The sequence below is a fragment of the Mustela nigripes genome, chromosome 1 (genome assembly GCF_022355385.1).
Source record: "Mustela nigripes isolate SB6536 chromosome 1, MUSNIG.SB6536, whole genome shotgun sequence".
In the NCBI taxonomy this organism is placed as follows: domain Eukaryota; kingdom Metazoa; phylum Chordata; class Mammalia; order Carnivora; family Mustelidae; genus Mustela; species Mustela nigripes.
Window position 1 is genome coordinate 129,794,583 of NC_081557.1, and position 22,870 is coordinate 129,817,452.

The 22,870-nt window shown below is 42.4% G+C and overlaps 1 protein-coding gene across 7 annotated transcripts in view; it reads right to left on the reverse strand.

The window, feature by feature from the left end:
• Nucleotides 1-22,870, reverse strand: part of SH3D19 (SH3 domain containing 19) — a 179,157-nt gene that overhangs the window by 106,030 nt on the left and 50,257 nt on the right. For 2 of the 7 annotated variants that reach the window (XM_059373729.1, XM_059373712.1), the window contains exon 1: nucleotides 16,947-16,968. The exons of the other annotated variants lie outside the window; for them this stretch is intronic. The gene's annotated coding sequence lies outside the window, so the exon portion shown is untranslated. Of the gene's footprint in view, nucleotides 1-16,946; nucleotides 16,969-22,870 lie in introns of those variants that run through there. 7 annotated transcript variants of the gene reach the window in all.

The window sequence follows — 22,870 nt, forward strand, 5'->3', positions numbered from 1 at the left end:
GGCAATCATTAATGCTATTATTTTGAAAGACTGAAACACAACATGAAACATCGGATCTGTCCCATGCGTTTCCAAGGCTATTCCCTAAGTCAGTGCAGGACAACTGTTGGAGAAAAGCTGAACATTCAAAAATTCTCAATCTGTTATTCTTTTCCTGAGCACTAAGGAAAATTGCTTTTCGTTGCTCTAAGCTCAGGGAAGTCTGATGTGGCTTGAGAATAGCTGCTAAAAAGGAGACAGACTATAAACAGAGAGATTTTCCAATCCTTGCCAGAGCGAGAACTGAACAGGGAGTGCATCTCCATGTATGTCCTTGTCGAGGAATGAAATAATCCACAATTTTCAAGACTCATTTTGAAACTGAATTTCTAAGGTATAACATATACTTTTTCAGAGCAGTAGCAGGCACTGATTGGTAGGGAGGCTAAGTGGTTTTTGCGGGTTAGTGAAATAGCTTTCAGCTCCTGAACTTAGTAACTAGGAATCAATGGCTGATTTGACCTTCAAAGGTCTAGAGCAAACAAGACACACACATCTTACCGTGACACCAGAGTCTTTTTTCACATCTCTGAAAAATGAAACTGCAGACGGGTTTTCTTTAACTCAAAGACAAGCTAATACATGAGTTTGGGGGAACTGTACCTTTAGATTTTAGAGAAATTGGGTCAAAACCCTGACAGCATGTATAAGGAAAGCTCAACATTCAAGTTAGTCCAAGGAAAACAGAACTGCAACAAAGTCAGGAAAGGACGATGCTATAATTCTCTGATTCTCCATTGTTGCTTTCAACATTTGAGGATCACAGGAATGGCTTCTTCTCAGAATTATCTTTAAAAAAAAACCAAGAATAAAAAAAAAAAAAAACCAAGAATATTAAAAATGAGATTTAAACATAAACCCAATGCTTATTTTTAAAGGGCTTGACACCACCACGTTATAGTCAGAGACCATAAGACAGACATGTCAAGGGAAATGTATGTTCTGGGAAAGTGTAAGATGCAAATGGACACCAGAACTATGGCAGCCTCTCAATCTTGCCACCTAATTTAAAATAATTAATCTGTACAGAAAAAGTGTCTCCAGTGTTGAACTGAAATGTTAACCAAGTGCCAATAGGTGTGGCTGTCTCTAAAGCACAGCCATAGCAAAACCGACAGGTCACAGGCAAGCATCTCTACTGTACAGAATCCAAGTAAATATAAGAATAAATTGCGGGGTGCCTGGGTGGCTCAGTCGGTTAAGCCTCTGCCTTTGGCTCAGGTCAAGATCTCAGGGTCCTGGGATCGAGGCCTGCATTGGGCTCCCTGCACAGTGAGGAGTCTGCATCTTCCTCCCTCGCACGCTTGTGCTCTCGTTCTCTCTCACTCTGCCCTCTCTCTCTCTCAAATAAAGTTTTTTAAAATTATAATAATAATTAAATTGCTAAGCAGTTTTCATCACTACTGACCTTTCTGATTTAGTCTTTAAACTCATTAGTATATTAACATTAATTTGCTCAAATCCTGAATAAATAGTGTAACAAGACACAGTCCTCTATTAATTTGTTTTTTAGGGGAAATGTAAAGGGATGTCACTATTTGTTAAGATTTCAGATGAATGTTTTAATACAGGAAAAGGGAATCCTCCCTTAGCAGTGCCACGTTTTCAGAGAACAAATCTAGGACACAGATGAGTTATTTCTACCTTCCCAGCTTTTAGTGGTGACTATACCCAGAGCCCTTTTAGATGTTCTTTTTTTTTTTTTTTTTTTAAAGATTTTATTTATTTATTTGACAGACAGATATCACAAGTAGGCAGAGAGGCAGGCAGAGAGAGAAGGGGGAAGCAGGCTCCCTGCTCAGCAGAGAGCCCGATGCGGGGCTCGATCCCAGGACCCTGAGATCATGACCTGAGCCGAAGGCAGAGAATTTAACCCACTGAGCCACCCAGGCACCCCCCCTCTTTTAGATGTTTTTGAGGAAGACACACACATTCCCTATAAAAGATCACAGAAGTTCCTGGTTTGATCTAGCTGAAGTCATCTAAATTCAAATTGAACAGAATGGATTTGCATTGGCCCAATTTGGCTTATGAGTTTTTCACTGGGATTTGACCCATTCTCACTTCCCAAAGAATTTAAAAACTGGGATGGATTTAACTGGAGAAGGAACAACAGGATTTTATAACCATCTTGAAGACAGAGAAAAAAGGGCTACAAACTGTTTTTCCCTGGTGGCACTGTTTTGGGTAAAAAAAAAATTTTTTTTTTTTTTTTAATTTATTTGAGGCAGGGAGCAAGCACGAGTTGTGGGGGGGGGGGGGCAGAGACAGAGGGAGAAACAGACTCCTCCCTAAGCAGACTCCCAGATGTGGGGCTCAATCCAGGGAACCTAAGATCATGACCGGAGCCCTGAGCCACCCAGGCATCTCAGCAGATTATTTTTTAACTGATGTTTTTAGGAAAATTTCTCCATCAAACTAAGTCGCTTGAAGCAAAGTTACAAAAGGCAAATATCCTAACATCATGTTAATATCTGAATGTGAAAGGAAACCCCAACTCCAGGTATTCATCTAAGGAGCACTGACAATATTTTATTTCTCAGAGTTTCAGGTGCTTTGTGATAACATTCTGAATTAAGGTTTTGTTCTATGCTCTCAATATTTAAAGGCTATGAACTGAGTTACTTTCTATTTTGGGCTTATCACATTACCCAAGATTTTCTGTTCGATGGTGATGTTCAATAGTGCTTTGAGTAGTGTAGAGAGACCCTTTTACCTACCACCTGTAGGAATGGGTACAATCTTTCTGGAGAGCTATTTGGGGTTTTAAAGTTTATAGCTTTTCCTCCAAAATTCTACTTCTAGAAATCTACCTTCAGGAATAGAAAAGTGAGGGAAATACCCATATGAAAACATTTAATTGCACTATCCTTTATAATAGCAAGTCCACATGGTCAACAGTAGAGAAATGACCATATGTTGACACATTTATAATTTTTAATAAACTGTGTGGTTATTATCCTATTCAACATTTATTGCCAGGACTTACCTAAAGTGCTTTACTCACTCAGCTTCCCACGAACTCTATGAAGGAAGTTCTCTTATTTACTGATGGGAAAGGAAGAAGTTCAGTTACTTTGCTAATAAGGTCATGGAGCTAGAGGTGAGGGTCCTGGGATTCCAAACCAATCCTGCTCCAGAGCCCAAACTGTTCAACACCAAACTCCTGTTGTGTGTATTGCTTTTCAAAGGTGATACTGCATTACAATTTTTCTTCCAAAGATTTTTGCTTCAATATTCACACCCAAAACTGATCTCTGGTTTTCTTTCAGGAAACATACCTCTTCCTTGTTTCAATATTAATGTTATTTTCCCTTCATAATAAGGAATTTGGAAATTTTCCTTCATTTTCTGCGTTCTGAAACAGTTGAAAATCACACTGCGATCACCTGTTTCTTAAAGGTGTGGTTGAATTACCTTGTAAACTTGAAGGAGAGAAAAGGGAGGGTAGCTAGTTAATAATTTTCTCTATTCCATCAGTAATAACTGTCTTTTTAGATGTCCTATGTCTCCTGAGGTCAGCTATGGTCACATATTTTCCTTTTCATTTAAAAACAAAAAATCAATAGCTTTATTGAAATATTATTTACATGCCATAAAATTTACCTGTTTGCAGTACACAATTCAACAGTTTTTAGTAAATTCACAGATTGCAGATCTGTGCAATCATCAGTCATTTTAGAACATTACCACCACCCTAAAAAGATGCTTTATGCCCATTTGGAATCAATCCTTGCTGCTATCTCCAGCCCTTCCAACCTGTTTTAATTGTACAGCTCTATAACCCTGATGCATGTATGAACAGATGGATTCGTTTTATATGGATTTAATAAAACAAGAGTCAAATCTAGGATATATTGCATATAGTGTGACTATATTAAATTATTTACTTCTAGGAAACTAATGTAGTGCTATGTAGAAGTGGTATCATTTTCTTATAGCTCATTAGAGTTACTTGGCATTTATGGGGATAAAAGACAGTATGATTGTTCTTATTTTCTTATGTTCAGTACTGAGACTGCAATAAACATGTATTCTTAAATGCCCCAATGGCAGCCAAACAATAGGAAGCAAAACCTGAAGTATGATCACAAAAACCACCCTGCCTCCAGCCATATCAGAAACTGCCATGTTTCTTTACTTTGTATTGTCCAACTGTAATATAGTTTTAAATTATTTTCTTACTTTCATTTTTTAATTTTTCCTAATGAAAGTATGAAAAAAATCTAGCTATTTCTGAACTGGACAAAGTGTTTTTTCCATAATGTTCAGGACCTGAGTGCTGAGAATTAAGCTCAGCTGACTAGACGTCCAGCCAATATATTTTTAATTAACACAGAATAGAGATTTCTCTCATTAGGAAGCATTCGTGTCATTTGATTTCAGATCCTTGCTTCAAAGTTCTCCCCATATAATAGGGAACATTAAGTATAAGATTAAACTTAATTTAACAAGAAAATCTTTCTACATGTTCAAACATGCATAATTCAGTCAGTAGCATATTTAGATTGAAGATTAGAAAAAACTGCTTTGAGCATTGAGAATTTCTTCCAGTGATAAAGGTCAAAAGAACACAGACTCAGGGGGCACTTGGGTGGCTCAGTGGATTAAGCCTCTGCCTTCAGCTCAGGTCATGATCCCAGGGTCCTGGGATCGAGCCTTGCATCTGGGATCTCCGCTCAGTGGAGAGCCTGCTTCCTCCTATGTCTCTGCCTGCCTCTCTGCCTACTTGTGATCTCTTTCTCTGTCAAATAAATAAATAAAATCTTGGGGGCGTGGGGGACAGACTCAGAGAAGCAGAAATAGCATTGACTTTGGTATAAAGAGGGGTTCAAATCCATCTTTTTCTTCTTCCCTTTTTCACCCCATTCTACCCACCACCAGGGCTTATAAAAACAAAACAAAGAAACAAACAAACAACAACAACAAAACAAATGGAGACAAATCACAAGCAAAAGACTTCAGGGGAAACAAAGTCCCAGGACTTTCTTAAAGTGACTTTATACTGTTTTAAAGATATATATATATATATACATATATATATATATATCTTTAACTCAGGAACTAAAGTAACTAAACTAAGTTGCTTCCCTGTCAATTTAATATCCTTGTTGGCCATCTGTTACTTTTCTATTGTCTTCTCATCAAAGACATAAAGTAAGCCTCAAAAACAGTTAAGTGGGTATTAAAAGATTGTTTCGAGTTTTAAACAGATGTGTACTTATGTGAAAGCCCAACTATAGAGCACTCAAGGGTATGTAATTATTTTGCTGACAGGTTTGAATTCACAATCAAGTTATCCGAAACATACATACACTCAGGCATATTTTCAGAGTCTATACATATGCTTTGTCCTAGGTATACACTCATTACATCCATAACATTTAAAAATATTTTCTTGGTTAAATAAAAGAAAAAGAATTTACTTAGCTCTTCTAGTTTCATACCTAAAAATTGTTTTCAAATGTTTCTCTGAAGAAATTATCAGTTATAAGGCATCAATAATAAATATCTTTTAACTGGAGGGAGATCATAAATATGAATTTCTATATAGAATAATAAGCATGAGAAAATGAAAAAGCAGTACTAAATCTTAAATATGAACCATTAGAGGCTTCTCCTTCCAAAAAAGGCCAAAACTTTGAAAACACGATCAAGTAGAATAAATAAAACTTCATATAAAATTTCTTTCCAATTCAGTCACCACAAACTCAGAATTCAACTCTGATAAAACCTGGAATCAATGATTTATAAGGGTTTACCAGAGAACTAGAAATCTTTATAAACTTAAAAAAAAAAAGATTTTTGAAAACAACATTTTCAAGGACAAAACAGAAATCAAGTCTGCTCTTTTATTATGATAGCTTCCATTACTCTCCAGCCTTGCCTCTGATCACTTTCCTCTTTAAAAATTCAGTTAAGGCCCTCTCTGTTTAAGCTCAGCCTTAGAATTTGGAGAAGTATTAATATTCCATCCCCTGCATAAGGAATAAGAATAAAATATCTTCTTATTTTTCTTATTCCCAATTTCAGTTACTCCCTCCAAATTAGTACAGTATTGTTTAGTGAAAATGTTTTCTCCTCACAGTCCCATCAGATGAGCTACTGTGGAGGAGTTGAGGAAATCAACAATGAGTATGAATGAGGAGGCAGGAAAAGGGATGCTCTCAGTCACTAGAACTCGGTACCATCTTTGTGAAAGACAATTTAGCAACAGAGATCAGACTTAAAACGCTAGGTATTTTCTGGGCACCTGGGTGGCTCAGTTGGTTAAGCAATTGCCTTCGGTTCAAGTCATGATCCACGGAGTCCTGCATCGGGCTCCCAGCTCCACAGGGAGTCTGCTTCTCCCTCTGACCTTTTCCCCTCTCACGCTCTCTCACTGACTCTCTCTCAAATAAATAAATTTAAAAATCAAAAAACAAAAAGCTAGGTAATTTCTTTAGTAATTCCATTTAAGAGCAATTCACACCGAAGCAAGTACAGAGGTACCCAAGAACACAGATTTCCTTAGCATAGTCTACAGCATAATTTATAATAGCAAAAAATAAACACTAAGTTTCCATCAGTGCATATGAATTTAAAGTCATGCTCTACTTCTGCATTGTGTAATGTTGTGCAGCTGAGCTAAAGAAAAGTCTTCAGCTCAGTATATGTTGGTATGGAAGGACCTGAGGGAGAAAGGTGAATTGCATGTAGAATACTTCCACTTTTCTGTGATGTACTCATACACACACATACACACAGAGATATGTATACACAGAAGCCGCACAAATATACATGCACAGGCAGAAAAAGAAGGAAAGACATCTGGAGCGATGCTCAGAAAAGCACCCAAGAGGTGCTAGAAGTAAAGAGGGCGAGGAGGCAAACTTTCTATTTTACTCCATATCTTCATTTCTCGACAGTTCAAATTTTTTCAATAATTGTAAAGAAAAAAACCAACTATATATTATGCCTCGCATGCAACAGAAGAGGGAGCCAGACTTAGTAGGATTTTAATAATAATTGTTAACTCTAGATTTCTTTCCATCTGACAGCCTGGAGAAAAAGGGCGTTCTGCTCTGGTCACAGGAGCACCAGATCTAACGTCAAGTCTCCCATGATGGTTTTGGGAACCAAATGGGGAACTGTGGCCAAAGAAAACAGTGGTTTTTGAGCTGAATCGCTAGGCGAGGCTCAGTCAACAAAGAGGACAACTGAGGGACGCATCCCAGCCTCAAGTTTCAGTGGTCCTTAAGCCTGGGGTCTTGGTGTTCAGATCCGTACTTGGAAAGTCTCAGAAAAGTGAAAGAAAGGACAGCCAGAGGCCTCTCTGTGCTTCTGACAGTTCTCTCTGACGTCTAGGGCCTCTCCCGCCATACTCTACCATCAGGACTAAATGATCTATCACCACCCGACCTCAGATGCTACCTCCGTGATCTTCCCCGGCCTTGTTATCACCAATAACTGCATCTTCTCTGTGACCTCAACCTCAAGCATCTCATTTCCCAGCACACTTAACTGTCTTTCCCGCACTCCTGAGAGCAAGAAAGCCAATTCCAATCATTTTCAACCCCATTAAGATATATAACTCACTGATTTTTGCCTTGCTTTCCTCTCTACAGTCCCCTCATTCCTTATTTCCCTGCTTCCCAGCTTAAGTTCATGATTTCTCATTATAATTACTCCCTTTCCTGGCCCCGTCATTGTACCCACTTAGAGAACCTTGGCCTGGGTACCGCTACCACTCTGCCTCTCTATGCCTCCACCCATGTTGCCAAACACTACCCGTGAACAACGTAAGTCTGGCAATTTCACTTCAAATGCCAGTGGACGCTTTCTGCTGTCCAGCAGTCACACTATTGTTTCTCTGGCCCATTCATCTCCCACACTTGTGGATGACTAGTTCACTCCCTCTTCTTGGGTCCTCAATACTTCCCTTCCCGTCCTCACTCTCAACAGATGATTTCTCTCCCACTGAGGAAATGGAAACCATCAGCAGAGAACTTCTACCACCACATCTCCTACCAAACAGCATCTGTATGCACATACTTACTGTTCTTCCTGTTGTACAAAAGACCTGTCTGTGCTCCAATCTAAGCATCCTCACGCCCCAGCTGAGGGTTAGGTTCAGTCCCCTCCTGTCTGCTCAAGGACACTGCAGCGATTCTCCTGCTTTCTCTCCTACATCAATTTCTCCCTCTTCTAGGTAATTCCATTAGCACACAAACATGAAATAATTTCTCCCATCTTAGAGCAAGAACAAAAAATTGTACCACCTAGGCTCTTCTGCCAGCTGTTTCTCAATTTCTCTTTTTTCCCAAAGATTTTATTTATTTGTCAGAGAGTGAGCGAGCAAGCACATACAAGCAGGGGGAGCGGCAGAGACAGAGGGAGAAGCAGGCTCCCTGCTGAGCAGGAAGCCTGATGTGGGACTCCACCCCAGGACCCTGGAATCATGATGCTTAACCAACTGAGCCACCCAGGCATCCCAATTTCTCTTAACAGTAAAACAACTTAAAAAATTGCCTGTCTCAAATTCTTCCCCTTTCTGTCTTGAATCTGTTGGGTTGCAAGCACCCTGGGAGCTTCCCAGCGGTGATCTGAAAGAGGGTAGGGAGAGACCAAAGAAGGAAGCAGGCCACTTCCAGACTGGTAGTTTAATAAGGAAGGGAATTTACACAAGGCTTGTTTTGGACAGCCACCAAGACAATTAGATATCTATCCTCACCTGCCAAATATTAGAACTACACAGAGGCCTTAACTGGGCTAGTCACATATACTGTCTGGACAGTCTTAGCACCACATCACTGTCTCAGGGATGTGTCTTTGGAAAGCCTCTAGGAATATGAAAGGCAAATGGAACCCACATTCCAAGAACAGAGGAGGGGGTAAGGAACCTCTGAATGCCCAGGTCCAGGTTCATGGGTCAACGGACAGTCATGTCTACTTGATAACCTCCTTCAACAGAATCTGTCCATGAGGCTAAATCCAATGGTCAGTTCTTCATTGTCTGCAGCACTTGGCAGCCAATCACCTCCTCCTCCCTGAAACGCATTCTTCACCTGCCGACCAGAAGACTACTAGCAGTTCTCTGCCTAACTCATGCGATCCTCTCAAGTCTCTTACTGGTTCCTGTTTATCTCATCTGAACTTTGGTGTGGTCAATCCTTGAAACTCATAGTGGGCTCCACTTCTACTCATTCCCTAGGTGACCTTATCTCATTCTAAGGCTTTAAATACTTTGACGGGCTGGTGACACCCTAATCCAGCCCTTCAGTTTGTGGCAATCTCCTGATTCCACATTCATATATTCAATAGCCTAGCAGACATTTCCAGCTGGACATCCCTCAAGCATCTTAAACTCAACCTGCCCATAAATGAATTTCCTATCTACCCCCTAAAAACCAGGTCTTACAGTGTACTCCATCTTAGTAAGTGGTTATTCCACAGTTCCAGGGGCCCAGGTCGAAAAATTAAAGATTTTGTTTATCTGTTTGATAGAGAGAAAGAGATCATAAGCAGGGGGAGCAGGAGAGTGAGAAGCAGGCTCCCTGCTGAGGAGGGAGTCAATGTGGGGCTTGATCACGACCTACACTGGAGGCAGACATGTAACTGACTGAGCCACGCAGGTGCCCCCAGGATCTACCACTTTTTACCACTTTGCCCTCACAGCTCTGGTCCAAAGTCATCATTACCTCCTGCCCAATTTATTGCAACAGTTTTCTAACTGTTTCCCTGCTTCTACACCTCACCATTCTCAACCTAGTAGTCACTGTGATCCATTTAAAACTTTAACAAAATCTTCCCATTGTACCAAGAATAAAAGCCAAAGTCCTCACCCCATGAGGACCTACTCGGTCTGGCTCACTCCCTGTCTGACCTCATTTCCTACTGCTGGCACCCCTCATGCACTCTGCTCTAGCTTTAGTGTTTCTCAAACGCCCAAATACACCCCTGCCTCGGGGGGCTTTGTACTGCTATCATTCGTGCTTCAACTCCTCTTCCCTCAGGTGACCACTGGCTCAATGCCTCTCTTTCCTCCAACACCTGCTCAGAAATTACCTCAGTGATGTCTTCCCTGACCACCATTATTTAAAAGTCACCACAGCTCCACCACAGCATCCCTTTCCTATTCTATTTTTCTGCCCAAAGCATTTGTCATGATCTAAAACTGCAATATAAGCTCCATGAGGACAGAGGCTTTTTCCATGTTGTTACTCCTCCTATTCCAGAACACTGTCTGGCATGGACAATGAAAAAATGATCACTGAATAAATAAACAATGTCTCCTGGACTTGGGAGGCTGCTGTAGCATGGAGGGAAAGATTACCAGACAAGGAATCAGGAGATTTGGATGTGAATCTGATTACAGTAGTCCCCCGCTTAGCCACATTTTCGCTTTCCACAGTTTCAGTCACCCCTGGTCCACCGTGGTCCAGAAGCAGATGTCATCAGAAGGTCTGTACTAGTCTAACCTACTAGGTCCCAAATCCTACATCACTCACCTCACTTTACCTAAGCACACAGGCATTTTATCATCTCACAGCATCACAAGAAAAAGGTGGATATAGTACAGTAAGACATTTTGAAAGAGGCCACATTCACATAACTTTTATTAGAGCGTTGTGTTATAACAGTTTTAGTTACTATTAGGTATTGTGGGTAATCTCCTACTATGCCTAACGTATTAATTAAACTTTATCCCAGGAATGTACATGTAGGAAAAACAGTACATATAGGGTTTGGTACTATCTGTGGTTTTGGGCCTCCACTGGGGGTCTCAGAAAACATGCCCCAGGGATAAGAAGGGGGACTACTATTGTACACTAGGAAATGAAAGCAATTCCCAGGTTTGTAGTGCACAGTAATACAGCTACTTAAATCAGTTAACCTCTAAGGTCCTCTGTTTGCTCATCTATAAAACAGAAATGAAAACCTTCCCAATCACCATGTGGAGGAAAATGTTATGCAAATGGAAAATAGTGTAGAGCTCCAGGAACTGATCACATGCTAACCTACTGAGAAATCAATGTTAACACTGCTAGACAAAAGTTTATTCTTGGGCACCTGGGTGGCTCAGTGGGTTAAGCCTCTGCCTTTGGCTCAGGTCATGATCTCAGGGTTCTGGGATCGAGCCCCGCATCAGGCTCTCTGCTCAGCAGGGAGCCTGCTTCCTCTCTCTCTCTGCCTGCCTCTCTGCCTACTTGTGACTTCTCTCTGTCAAATAAATAAATAAAATCTTAAAAAAAAAAAAAGTTTATTCTCTTTGTAAACTAGAAGGACAACCTGAACTATAAACAAAGACTTTAAACTGCCCTTCTCCCTCTCTCCAATTTGTAATGTGCCTACATTATTAATTATACACATTAGTATCCTAATACTAGTGTCAAACTTCTGGGCATCACGGCTAAAATAATTTTTGCTTTCTATCCATTTCACCCAGGGCCAGGCACTGAAGGACCAGACTTCAGAAGTATGGCTGCAAGACCCAGGGGGGAGCTGGGGCCTGAGATGCCCTCGGCTGTCCAGGGAGAGAGGGTGTCTGGGGCTTTTGTCTGGCGTTGGGGAGGACATACCTTATCCATTCCCTTCTGAATAGGGGAGATGAAACTTTGTGTGTTGAGATCTTTGGTACTTTTATTTGGTCCCGGAACTGTCCTCCTCACCTGTCTTCCTGCAGCCCATAACCAAACAAAGCTGAGAGAGGCTCTCATAGAGACAGAAATACAAGCCAGGTTCCTTAGTCAATTAAATAAAATGTCAATAAAATGTCAAGACAGTCTGAAGGGTGTCTAGAAAATACAGACCTCGCCAAAGCACAGCTGGAAAAACTGGTACTTGAAAGAGGAAAGAGGCATCTACTCTAAATTCTACTTTTGTTTCAAGTTACATAACAAGAAAAACAAATACTTCATTTCAGTTAGTTTAGTTCTTCACAGAAATCCCTTAATTGTGATTCAGAATGATGGCATTAGCGTGTATTAAGGGAATATAAAAACCAAGGTGTGTTTCTCAGTCCTCTAGAAAACTTCTTGTTACATTAACCCCTGCACTTTTTATAATATTCTAACAAACTCACTGAATTTATTGCCAAGGCGGAGAAAGTCACCTCCTGACTACAGGGTCTGATTATGCTCATTGATATGCTTCAGGTGATGTGAACTATATAGCTCATCCTTTTCTCCTTTGGTCTCAAGTTAAATTAATTCTCAATTTTAATAATCCCATGCTTGATTTTTTATAAGTAAAAATTCCTCCCACCCCCGATTTCTGTAGGCCTTCTAATTGCACTAATTTTTACTGTACCCACACTGCCCTCCTGTGCCAAGCACCAGCTCTGGAATTAAAGAGCCTAAATTACTGTGTCAACATCATCCTCAACCTCCTCACCATGGTTTTGAAAACAGCAACCAACATTTGCTCAGTATGTTGGTTATGTGCCATATCCAAGCCCATTCAGATTTTAGAGCCCCTGGCTCTCTTTTTTTAATGAATAGGAGATCAATTATAAATAAAAACCTCCTGAGTTACATCCTTATTCCACTTCTTTCCAACTAGATTGCCAGCACCTTGAAGGCAAGGAGCCCCCATAATTCATGCTTCTTTATACATTCTGCCACATTTAGCATATTACCTTGTGCATCATACAGATCTAATAAATATTTGCTGCTTTAGGAAGGCCAAGGACAAATTACAAAAGGTAAACCGACACAAAAAGGGGAAAGAGACAAAGCAGAAAATACTGGTCAGCTATCTGACTGGCTTATTTCCTTTTCTTTATTTTCTCTTGTCAGTTCTGTAACGGGTCAGGAGGCCAAGGACTTAGGGCACAGGGATCCGCCCCAGGTTGGTTCACCTTTACCCAGAGGGTAATTACATGAGAGCAAGTAGGGCAAGTCCCTGAGATGTGGCAGGCTGGACAGAAGGAGGACTGGGAGCCTGGCCTTGCTCCACACCAGGATCATTGCACTTACTGAGCCCAGCTCCCTCTGGTGCCCACCCCAACTTGCCCCTCTTCCTATTGGCAGAACCCCAGACATCCTGCTCTCCTGCACAGCAGGGGGCGCCTCAGGCCCCAGCTCCTCCCCTTGGGTCCTGAAACTCTACTTTCATCCAAGTCTGGTCCTGTCAGTGCCTGAGTGTTGTGAAAACCAAAGGAGAGGAGGAGGTGAAGCAGGAGAAGCTGGTGTTGACCCCCTTCTCTGGCGGCTCCCCAGTTGGCCTCTCCCTGGGAGCCCGAGTCCGGAAAGAAGGAAGTGCTGATTCTGAGGGAAAAAAAGACATGGGCCCAGCTGGTTGTGTCTTCCTGCTGCCCCTTCTGCTGGGGATCCCAGGTGTGTTCCTGGGGTGACGAGAGTCCGAGGCAGTGGTAGGGGCTCAGCCCAGGACAGCTGCTCAGGGCATGGGCTGTGGACCTCCTATGGCAACAAGAATTCATCATGGGTGTCTCCCACATACCCCCTTTTCTCTCCCTAGGCGCCAGTGAGGAGGAACCAGAGAATCTCCTGAAGTCAAGTAAGAGGCCCCAGCCAGTGCAGCAGGACTGGGTGGACCAAGTGACAGGCATTTGTGCCAAGCTGAAGAGAGAACACCGGTTTGGAAAAGGAGTGCAGAGGGGTGGGGGCAGAAGAGCAGGTCTCTGGGCAGATCTCCCATGCCTTTCTCCTCTTTGTTGGCAGTCTGCGGGCGCCCTGCTGTCTCATCTGGCATTGCCTCGGGCAGGGAGGCCAACGTGGGCCAGTGGCCCTGGCAGGTCAGCGTCCGCCAGGGCCTGCTTCACATCTGTGCAGCCACCCTCATCTCAAAGCAGTGGGTGCTGACCGTGGCAAGCTGCTTCCGGTGAGTGCGGGCCTTGCTTCAGAGAGACCTGTCAGAGGACTCGGGTGACTGGAGGTCCTGGGCTACGGGCAGACAGGAGTTTACCTTGCACTGCCCGATATGGTACCCTGTGCCTTAGAAGAGGGTCCAAATGTTTCCTGCCCTAGGTCTCTAGTCAATACAACTACTCTTAAGATTTCAGGCATCTTCATATTTGACAATCACTTTGACTGAAATGAATGCCTAATAACAGTTATCCCCTGTGCCCCCAACTCAGCAGCTACCCAAGGAGATACTCCCTGAGGGGGGAATCCTCCCTGTCCAGCATGCCACGTGTTCACACCACTCTGCACGCACAATCTTGAGCCCTCTTCACTCACCCCAGGTGACCTCATTCTCTCCTATGGTTTAAAATATCATATATTGGGGCGCCTGGGTGGCTCAATGGGTTAAGCTGCTGCCTTCGGCTCAGGTCATGATCTCAGGGTCCTGGGATTGAGTCCCGCATTGGGCTCTCTGCTCGGCAGGGAGCCTGCTTCCTCCTCTCTCTCTCTGCCTGCCTCTCTGACTACTTGTAATCTCTCTCTGTCAAATAAATAAATAAAATCTTAAAAAAAAAAATATCATATATTGGCTGGCAACACCCACATGGACATCAATAGCCCCAAGCTCTAGCTCTGCCCCAATTCCATCTGGAAGTCTCACTGGTACCTCAAAGGTCACACGAGCAGGACAGAGCTCCAATTTCACCACCACCATCATCCCCAAACCAACTTCTATCTTCCCTGTCTCATTCAACAACATAACCTGTTGCTCAAGCCATACTCAGAAATATGAACTCACTCTCCCCCACCCTCCATATGCCAATTCTGTCAGTTTTATTTCCAAAATACACTTTGACTCCAGTATAGCTGGCCCCAGACCACTGCAGTAGTATAACAGGTTTTGCTATTTGATTCATATACATAACAAAGTGATTTTTCAAAAAGTCAGAGGTAAGATCTTGTCACTCCCTCCTTCAAATCCTTCAGTGGATGCCCAGGCAAGAGAATAAAAGCCAGCTGCCTCACTGTGGCCAATAAGCTGTGGATCACCAGATAGCTGCTCATTTTCCCAACCTCATCTCATTCTACTCCAGGTTCACCTCGATTCCTAGAAACTGCCAAGTTCTTTCTCACCCTCCAGGTCTTTGCACAGTCTGCATTATATTCCCTCTGTCTCACATGCTTCTCCTGATAGCTCTCCTCAAGGCTGAAACTCGTGTCTTTTGGGACCCTGTTGAGAACTTATCTCTTCAGTGAGACCTTTCCTGATTGCCCAATCCAAAGACTCTTCCCCTGTCCTTTATTCTCTAACTTAAAATCCCGTTTTCTTCATAGTATTTATCACACTTTAAAAGGCTGTACTTGTTAGCCTGTTGCTTGGCCATCTTCTTTCCCTCCCTTCCTCACTCCCCTCTCTCACACACACTCGCAGTGCGCAGACACGCACGCATGCACACAATCCACCAGTCCTGTGAGGGCCAGATCATGTCTAAGTCTCATTCATATTCTCAGGAAATGCTCAATACTTAGTGAAGGAACAAAAGCTTACGAAGAATCAGAGGAAAAATGCAACCTCCAGAACTGGGGTTTTCAGGGACACCCCATGACAGAGTCACAAGAAACTCATGGTCCCCCCACTCTGCTTCTCTTTTCAGGTCTAAGGACACCAGAAAATACCATGTGTTGGTAGGGTCACTTCAGGTCTCTGACCGCCCAAGCTCCAAAACAACGACAATCCCTGTGTCCAAGATTATCCCCTACCCTCACCTCCAGGGAAATACAACTAGTGCCATCGCTGTGGCAAAACTGGCCTACCCAGTTTCTTTTACCCCTGTTGTCCTGCCCATCTGCCTCCCCTCATCTGCAGTACAGCTCAAGAACTCAACCTCCTGCTGGGTGACTGGATGGGGCTATTCTGGAATGCACCAACATGAGGGTAAGTAGATTTTCTGAGCTCTCTTTCCTCAGCTGACATTCTCTAACCCCTGCTCCCTATCCCAGCCCTAGCTCCACATATACTGCACTCTCCAAGGCAATTAATCTGTTCCGCCACAGACTTCAAATTGTCCTTGACCTTGTTCCCTCCCCTTTGCTTTCATACTTCTGCTGCAATCTCTCTTGCTTATTCGTGTCTGCCTCTGCTCTTGTTTAGCAGTAGTGCTAAGACCTTCAAAGTGATAAAGACAAGACAATGAGCTTACGGAGAGGGTAGCTCTCAGTCTGAGATGTAATAGAGCTTTCCCTCTGCACCTGGGTGGTATATGTGGTTAGGTGGAGAGGGGAAGCAGGCATGAAGATGTATTAAAAAAAGTAAGGCTCCTCAGCAAGTCTCAAGTCAGGAGAGGAGAGTAGAACTTCATGACTGAATCAACGGTCTTCATTCTTCAGAGTCTGCTAGATCTACTACCTCTTCGTATTCTATGGAATATAACAATATATTCCAAGGCCAAATGAGGTCATTCTGTGTTATTGTTTTGGGTTTTCCTGAGTCACAAGATTTTCTGTTATTTGTGGCATCTGAGTGGGAGCAAATGCCTTCTGCCCTGTTCAGACCCAGGGAACTCAGCCCTTCAGCTATTTCCCGAACTGGAAAGCAGAATGCCATCTGATATGGAGGCAGAATATTTAAAAGCAGAGCTGAAATCCCTGAAAAACAGAGGCATGAAATCTCTATCCCTAGCTGAAAGTTGCTTCCTGCATTTTTAAGACAGCTCTGATTGTTTTTGTTCTCACAGATATGAAGCCGTCTTATATACTGAAGGAGCTGGAAGTGCCCCTTATGGATCTCCAGACATGCAGTGACTACTATCAGAAAGCAAACCTGCGTGGAATCAAGCCCATCATCAGTGAAGCCATGATCTGCTCCAAGCTCCCAGTGGGGCAGACGGATCAGTGTATAGTAAGAATCCATCCTGTAGGCACCTTCTAGAACCCTCCCCTTTCCCATATCTCTTATCTTCCATGTCTCTTATCTTCAGAATCTCTGGGTGAATCCAGCAGTGCCTGGAGAGGTCCTAACTCCACAGTTCTTGACTAACCAACCGAGAGAGTTATGTCTACCCTGTGCAAGGCTTAGTCATCTTGCTTCTCTCCCCAGGGCAGTAGAGGTGATCCCCTGACGTGTAGAGTGGAGGATTTCTGGGTCCTGGCAGGAGTGGTCAGCTGGGAGTCAAACTGCATCCAAAACAATGATCCTGGAATATATACAAACATCAGTTTCTATAAATCTTGGATTGAGAAGTCAGTCATTTCACATACTGACTTTTCTGCTGTCATCAGTCTGTACTTCTCTGGGCTCCTCCCTGTAATGCTTCTACCTCTCATTTTCCTGGGGCTACCTTAAGTGGCTGAGGTTAGTACAACCACAGTAAGTGACAATTAAGAATGAGGAAAAAAGGCGGGAAATTCTAATAAGTTGATGGCTTTTGTTTGTTTTTTAAATAGGCTCCATGCCCAGTGTGAAGCCCAATGACCGAGCAAGACCTGAGGGGAGATCACGTCGAATTCCTAACCGACTGAGCCACCTAGGTGCTCCTAGAAGTTGATAGTTTTGATTAGAGATTTTGAGGAGTCACCAAGACAGATGCAGTTCTGCTATTTCTGCTAGTCACCATAAGCCTAACGTGTCTGTTGCCTTTTATCCCCAAGTCAACCTGGAAAACAAGATCCCCAGTGTTAATAAAGTTTGGTTGATTCCAACTGTTATTTCTTATATTCATTCTTTTGATGAAACTGGAGACAGTGCCTGGGGAAATCCCAAAGCACAGAACTTTAGGGCTGAAAAAGATCTGGAGATCACCTGGCCCAACCAATCCCACACTCCACAGAGAAAGAAACTGGAGTCCAAAGAAATTAGTAGGTTTTCCCTTGCTGAATTCCAGATGAAAATCATCCAATATGGGGGGCACCTGGGTGGTTCAGTGGGTAATCCCCCTGCCTTCAGCTTGGGTTGTGATCCCGGGGTCCTGGGATAGAGTCCCATATCGGGCTCTCTGCTCAGCAGGGAGCCTGCTTCCCTCTCTCTCTCTCTCTGCCTGCCTCTCCATCTACTTGTGATCTGTCAAATAAATAAATAAAATCTTTAAAAAAAAAAAGAAAAGAAAATCATCCGATATGGGCCTAGACTGGGTTCTGAAGAATGAGCAAGGAGTCAAAAGATGAGGTTTCAGTGGAAGCACAGCAGGAAAGAAGAGCCGAGGGCAGTGTGTTAGTTATTCCTGTGCAACAAATCACCCCAAAACTTAACAGCTGAGAAAACTCCCAACACTGATTCTCTCACAGCGTCTGGGGTCCATAACTAGGGAGGGCTTAGCCAGGTAGTTCCGGCTCAGGGTTTTTTCAAGGGGCTGCTGCTGTATCAGCCACAGTCATCTCAAAGTTCAACTAGAAAAGGAGTGCTGTCAAGCTCATTCATAGGTCTGCGCCGGCTCCAGAGGATCTGCTTCTAAGGTCACTCACACATCTCCATAGGGTTGTCTCATGGCAACTACCTTTCCCTAGAGTGAATGAACCAAGATAAAGTAAAAGAGAGCATTCAAGATGGAAGCCACAGTCTTTTCATAACCTAATCTCATAATTGACATCTCATGACTTCTACTGTATTCTAGTCTTCATTCATTTATTTACTTATTTTTTCTTTCTCCATACTCAGTATGGAGGCCAAAGCAGGGCTTGAGCTCATGACCCTGAGATCAAGACCTGAGCTGAGATCATCAAGGGTCAGATGCTCAACCAACCAAGCCACCCAGGCACTCCTGCTGTATTCTAGTCTTTAAAACAGTGAATCAACGAGGTTTGAGTTTCAGGAGGCAAGGATGGCTGGGGCCTCGGATTTTAAAGGGTGCCTTCTATAGAGTCAGGGAAGGGTGTGGCCTAAGGAGCTAGAAAGCTAAAACTCACCAGCATTTAGTAGTTGAGGATTAAATGGAGGGAGAAGGAGTTTAAATAGAGATATTCAGAGAAGAATGCCCTCTGAGCCTTTCCCCCACCCACTGAAAGCACTTCATGGTTGTACTCTCAGGTGTCCTGGGGTTAAGGGAAGGTGTTTATTAAAGACATCTCCAACTCACAATTTCCTGACTGAAGAGTGGTCTAAGAACATGTCTTCATGTAAGAAATCTATGGGTGCTTTACCTGTGTCCTTTTCCTCGGCAGGTATACAAAGAGTGGTTAAGAACATGGGATCTGAGGGGAGCGTGAGTGGTTTAATTTGTTAAGCCCCTGCCTTCCGCTCATGATTTCGGTGTCCTGGGACTGAGACACAAATTGGGCTCCCTTCTCAGATCAGTGGGGAGCCTGCTTCTCCCTCTACCTGCTGCTCACCCTGCTGTGCTCTCTCTGTTGCAATAAATAAAATCTTAAAAAAAAAAAAAAAAAAAAAGAACGAACAAACGTGGGATCAGACACTGGCCAATGCTGACTTAATTTATGGATTTCATAACAAGCTGATTAAAATAAAAACAGGATTCTCTGTATTACTAGGCAAATGATAGTTAAAAATATAATTGGTAGAAGTTTGGCAAGACAGTGGAATGCACAACAAAAAGTGGACATACAATCCTTGCTCAAATTTCATTAAATACCAATAAAATCATTGCTTTAAATGGAAAATTTTCATTAATAACTGTGAAGATAATTACTTAAAGATACATAAATTAAATCTGGGCCATTAAAAAGCTTTCCGTACATATGAAAATGATAACTTTGAAAAAAAATTAATTCTCTAAATGAAAAAATGATACAAAGTACCAGCAGGATTCAAAGAATGATAACAATTTATTCTCAAAGGGACACTATTCATGCTAATAACTTTCCTCAGGATTTTTTTTCAGACAACAACACTACAGAATGGCAAGCAGGGACACATGAACATAACTAACAAAACTGACAAAAGATAAACTCACTAAACATATGAGATTCTAAGTATAAAAGATAACGTTGTGAGAAAAGACAATGGATCTAGATACTAGAGCCAAGAAATCCAACAAGGAGAGCAAAGGTTTTAGGATCAGGAAATAAATTGTTGAAAGGCACCTTCCAAGTTCCCTGAGAGAACTCTCAAATCAAGGCCTAGGTCTACTTATATTGAACAGATCCAGTAGATGATCCTTACCCTTCTTCACACAGCAGCACTGGAAAATCAACTAAGTGAGTAACTGCTGGGAACGTAAAATGCACCTATTTCCACTACAAGGCACCGTCCCCCTTTCCCACCAGGACGCTCCAAAGAAATGGACACTTAGCAGAAAAATTGACACATAATGCATGAGATGGAATGAGGTAAGTATCTGTAAAAAGAACCTCCCAAAATGTCAGGAAATACATGCCTCTGTGTTTTAATAAGCTGAACTTGGAGATCTGGGTATAAGGTCAAAGCAACGTAAGAGGCGTGAAATCGTTAAATGAGAAGCTTAAATCTAATCAACAGCACAAGGCCCTGACCATAATCCGAAGGGAAAGGTCAGCATGGAATCCAAGGCAGCAAAAGCCGGATAACTATACAAGTTCATCAGACCCTACGCCATTAAGGGGAAAAAGACTCTGAGTTTGATGAATATAAACGTCACATTTATTTAGAAAAATACGTTCTGTTGTGGAGAAGCACTCTTTCACCTAGTTTTCATAAAGAAGGGATATTTCATCCTCATAAGTGAAATGCTCATGAGATGAGATTAACCACTTCCATTTATTCAGATCTAAGTCTCTTCAAACCACCACCCACTTACTAATTTGTCCCTACTCAAATCAACAAGATGTGTCCTGGTTAGGAAAAAGGAAAATTCCAAATAACAGAAAGGAATAGCCCTCAATGCAAATAAACATTCTGGCTCATACACAGGTCTCTTAAAATTTAGTGAATCCGTCTCTTGAACTTGATGTATTCTAGGTGATCTGACAAACCTTGAATTTCTGAAGCTAAAAAACTAAGGCCCCAAATTGAGAGGACTTGTGCAAAGTCACATTGCCTGTGAAATACCTGCCTAAGGGGGACTCTCTGGGTGACATGGCATCTTTACCTCATCTCTGTAGCAGGAATTTATATTTACTTTATGCCTCCTCCGTATTAGCTAGTACACTGATCACTTTATTTATTTCTCTTTTTAAAGATTTATTTATTTTAGGGCATCTGGGTGGCTCAGTCGGTTAAGCATCTGCCTTCAGCTCAGGTCATGATCCTCATGTCCTGGAGCCTCGCACTGGGCTCCCTGCTCAGTGGGGAGCCTGCTTCTCCCTCTCCCTCTGCCTGTCACTCTCCCTGCTGTGTGCTCTGTCTCTCTGTCAAATGAATAAATAAAACCTTTAAAAAAAAAAAAAAGGATTTCTTTATTTTAGAGAAAGAGTATAAGTACATCCATGAGAGTGGGGTAAAGGGGAGAGGCAGAGGAAGAGGGAGAAAGAGTCCCAAGCAGACTCTGTGCTGAACACGAAGCCCAATGCAGGGCTCAACCTCATCACCCTGAAATCACAACCTGAACCAAAACCAAGACTCAAATGCTTAACTGACTGTGCCACCCAGGTGTCCTGTTATCACTTTATATATTATCTTACTTAGTTCCTAACAATTCAAGAAGGGATTACTAATTCTGCTTTCACCGATCAAAACACACACACACACACACACACACACACACACAATAAACACAACTGAGGCTCAGATCTCTTGCCAAAGATCACATAGCTAACATTTGACCGTCTGACTCCAAAGATCTGGCCCTTTTCACTATACCAGATTACCTCCACTCACTGTTAGAAGGCTCTACTAAAGGTTCGTCTTTATACTATGCCAACATAACACTGCCCTTTTTCCTGGTTATTTGCACTTACTATACTCCTAGCTCCACTTGTAATTATTTAGGTATATCCAACTTTACTTTTCCTGAATAGATAAGAACATCCTTGAGAAAATACCCAGTTATCCTATTCATGTTCTTGACCTTCTAGCAGCATAATATAGAGACTTGCAAACAGAAAGCATCAAATCTTATTTTCTGAAAAACAAAATGAGAGCTATAGACGATAGAAAACCATTTGTCAAAACCACAGCAAGAATTCCTTTAGCATGAGAACAAGTAAACAAATAGAAAAAGGGAAATATTTTTTCTCTTAGCGATCAAAAGAACAAGACCAACAGCTCTTGCAAAGAGGGACTGACTGATGCGCAGGCTGCAGGGCCCTGGCCAGGTAGGATGGCGCTCAGAACAGGATCAGTCCCGTGGAAAAGGTGACTACGGAAGAGGGAAACTATATAGAGTATGCTGGGAAGAGGAAAAGGGGGTCTCTAAAAAGTTGTCCAGGGCTTAGCCCTGAAATAATGGATGCCAAGTTTATGGACTAATGCTAGAACACACTGGTTAGTAGAACTAAAGGTGGACTAAAAATGTCTTGTACAAGTTCAAGAACTTTTAACAGGCCTAGGGTCTATTGTGGCGGTGACAGAAAAGGCAAAATGCCAGAGTAATCAATGATTCTTTAAAAGATAGTTTTGTAAGGGGATTTATTCATTTTCCAATATAATACATCAATCTCATGGGTTGAATTATAAAAGAGACAACAGAATCCATTTGCTCTTCCTGGAAATACAGACAAAAAGCTACAAAAACTTGCAAATCTACTGCTGCCCCTGTTTTATTCTCAGATGCTCAAGAGAAGACTGTATCCCTGAAGTGGCATCCCCACTTTCCACAGTGGTTTCCAACTGAAGGTGATTCAGCCCCCCAGGGGACATCTGGCAATACTCACGACAGGAGGTGGTAGTACTCCTGACAGCCAGTAAAATAAAGGCCAGAGATGCTTCTTAACATCCTACAATACCCAGGACAGCACCCCACAATAAAAAATCATCCAGCCCAAAATGCCAATAGAGCCAATGCTGAGACATTCTTATCCACAGGAACCATCAACATTAATCTAAGCCATCACAGAGATGAGTTGTTTGTCCAGAATTAAGTTAGCACTTAAAAGGGAGATATTAGTTTAATAACAAC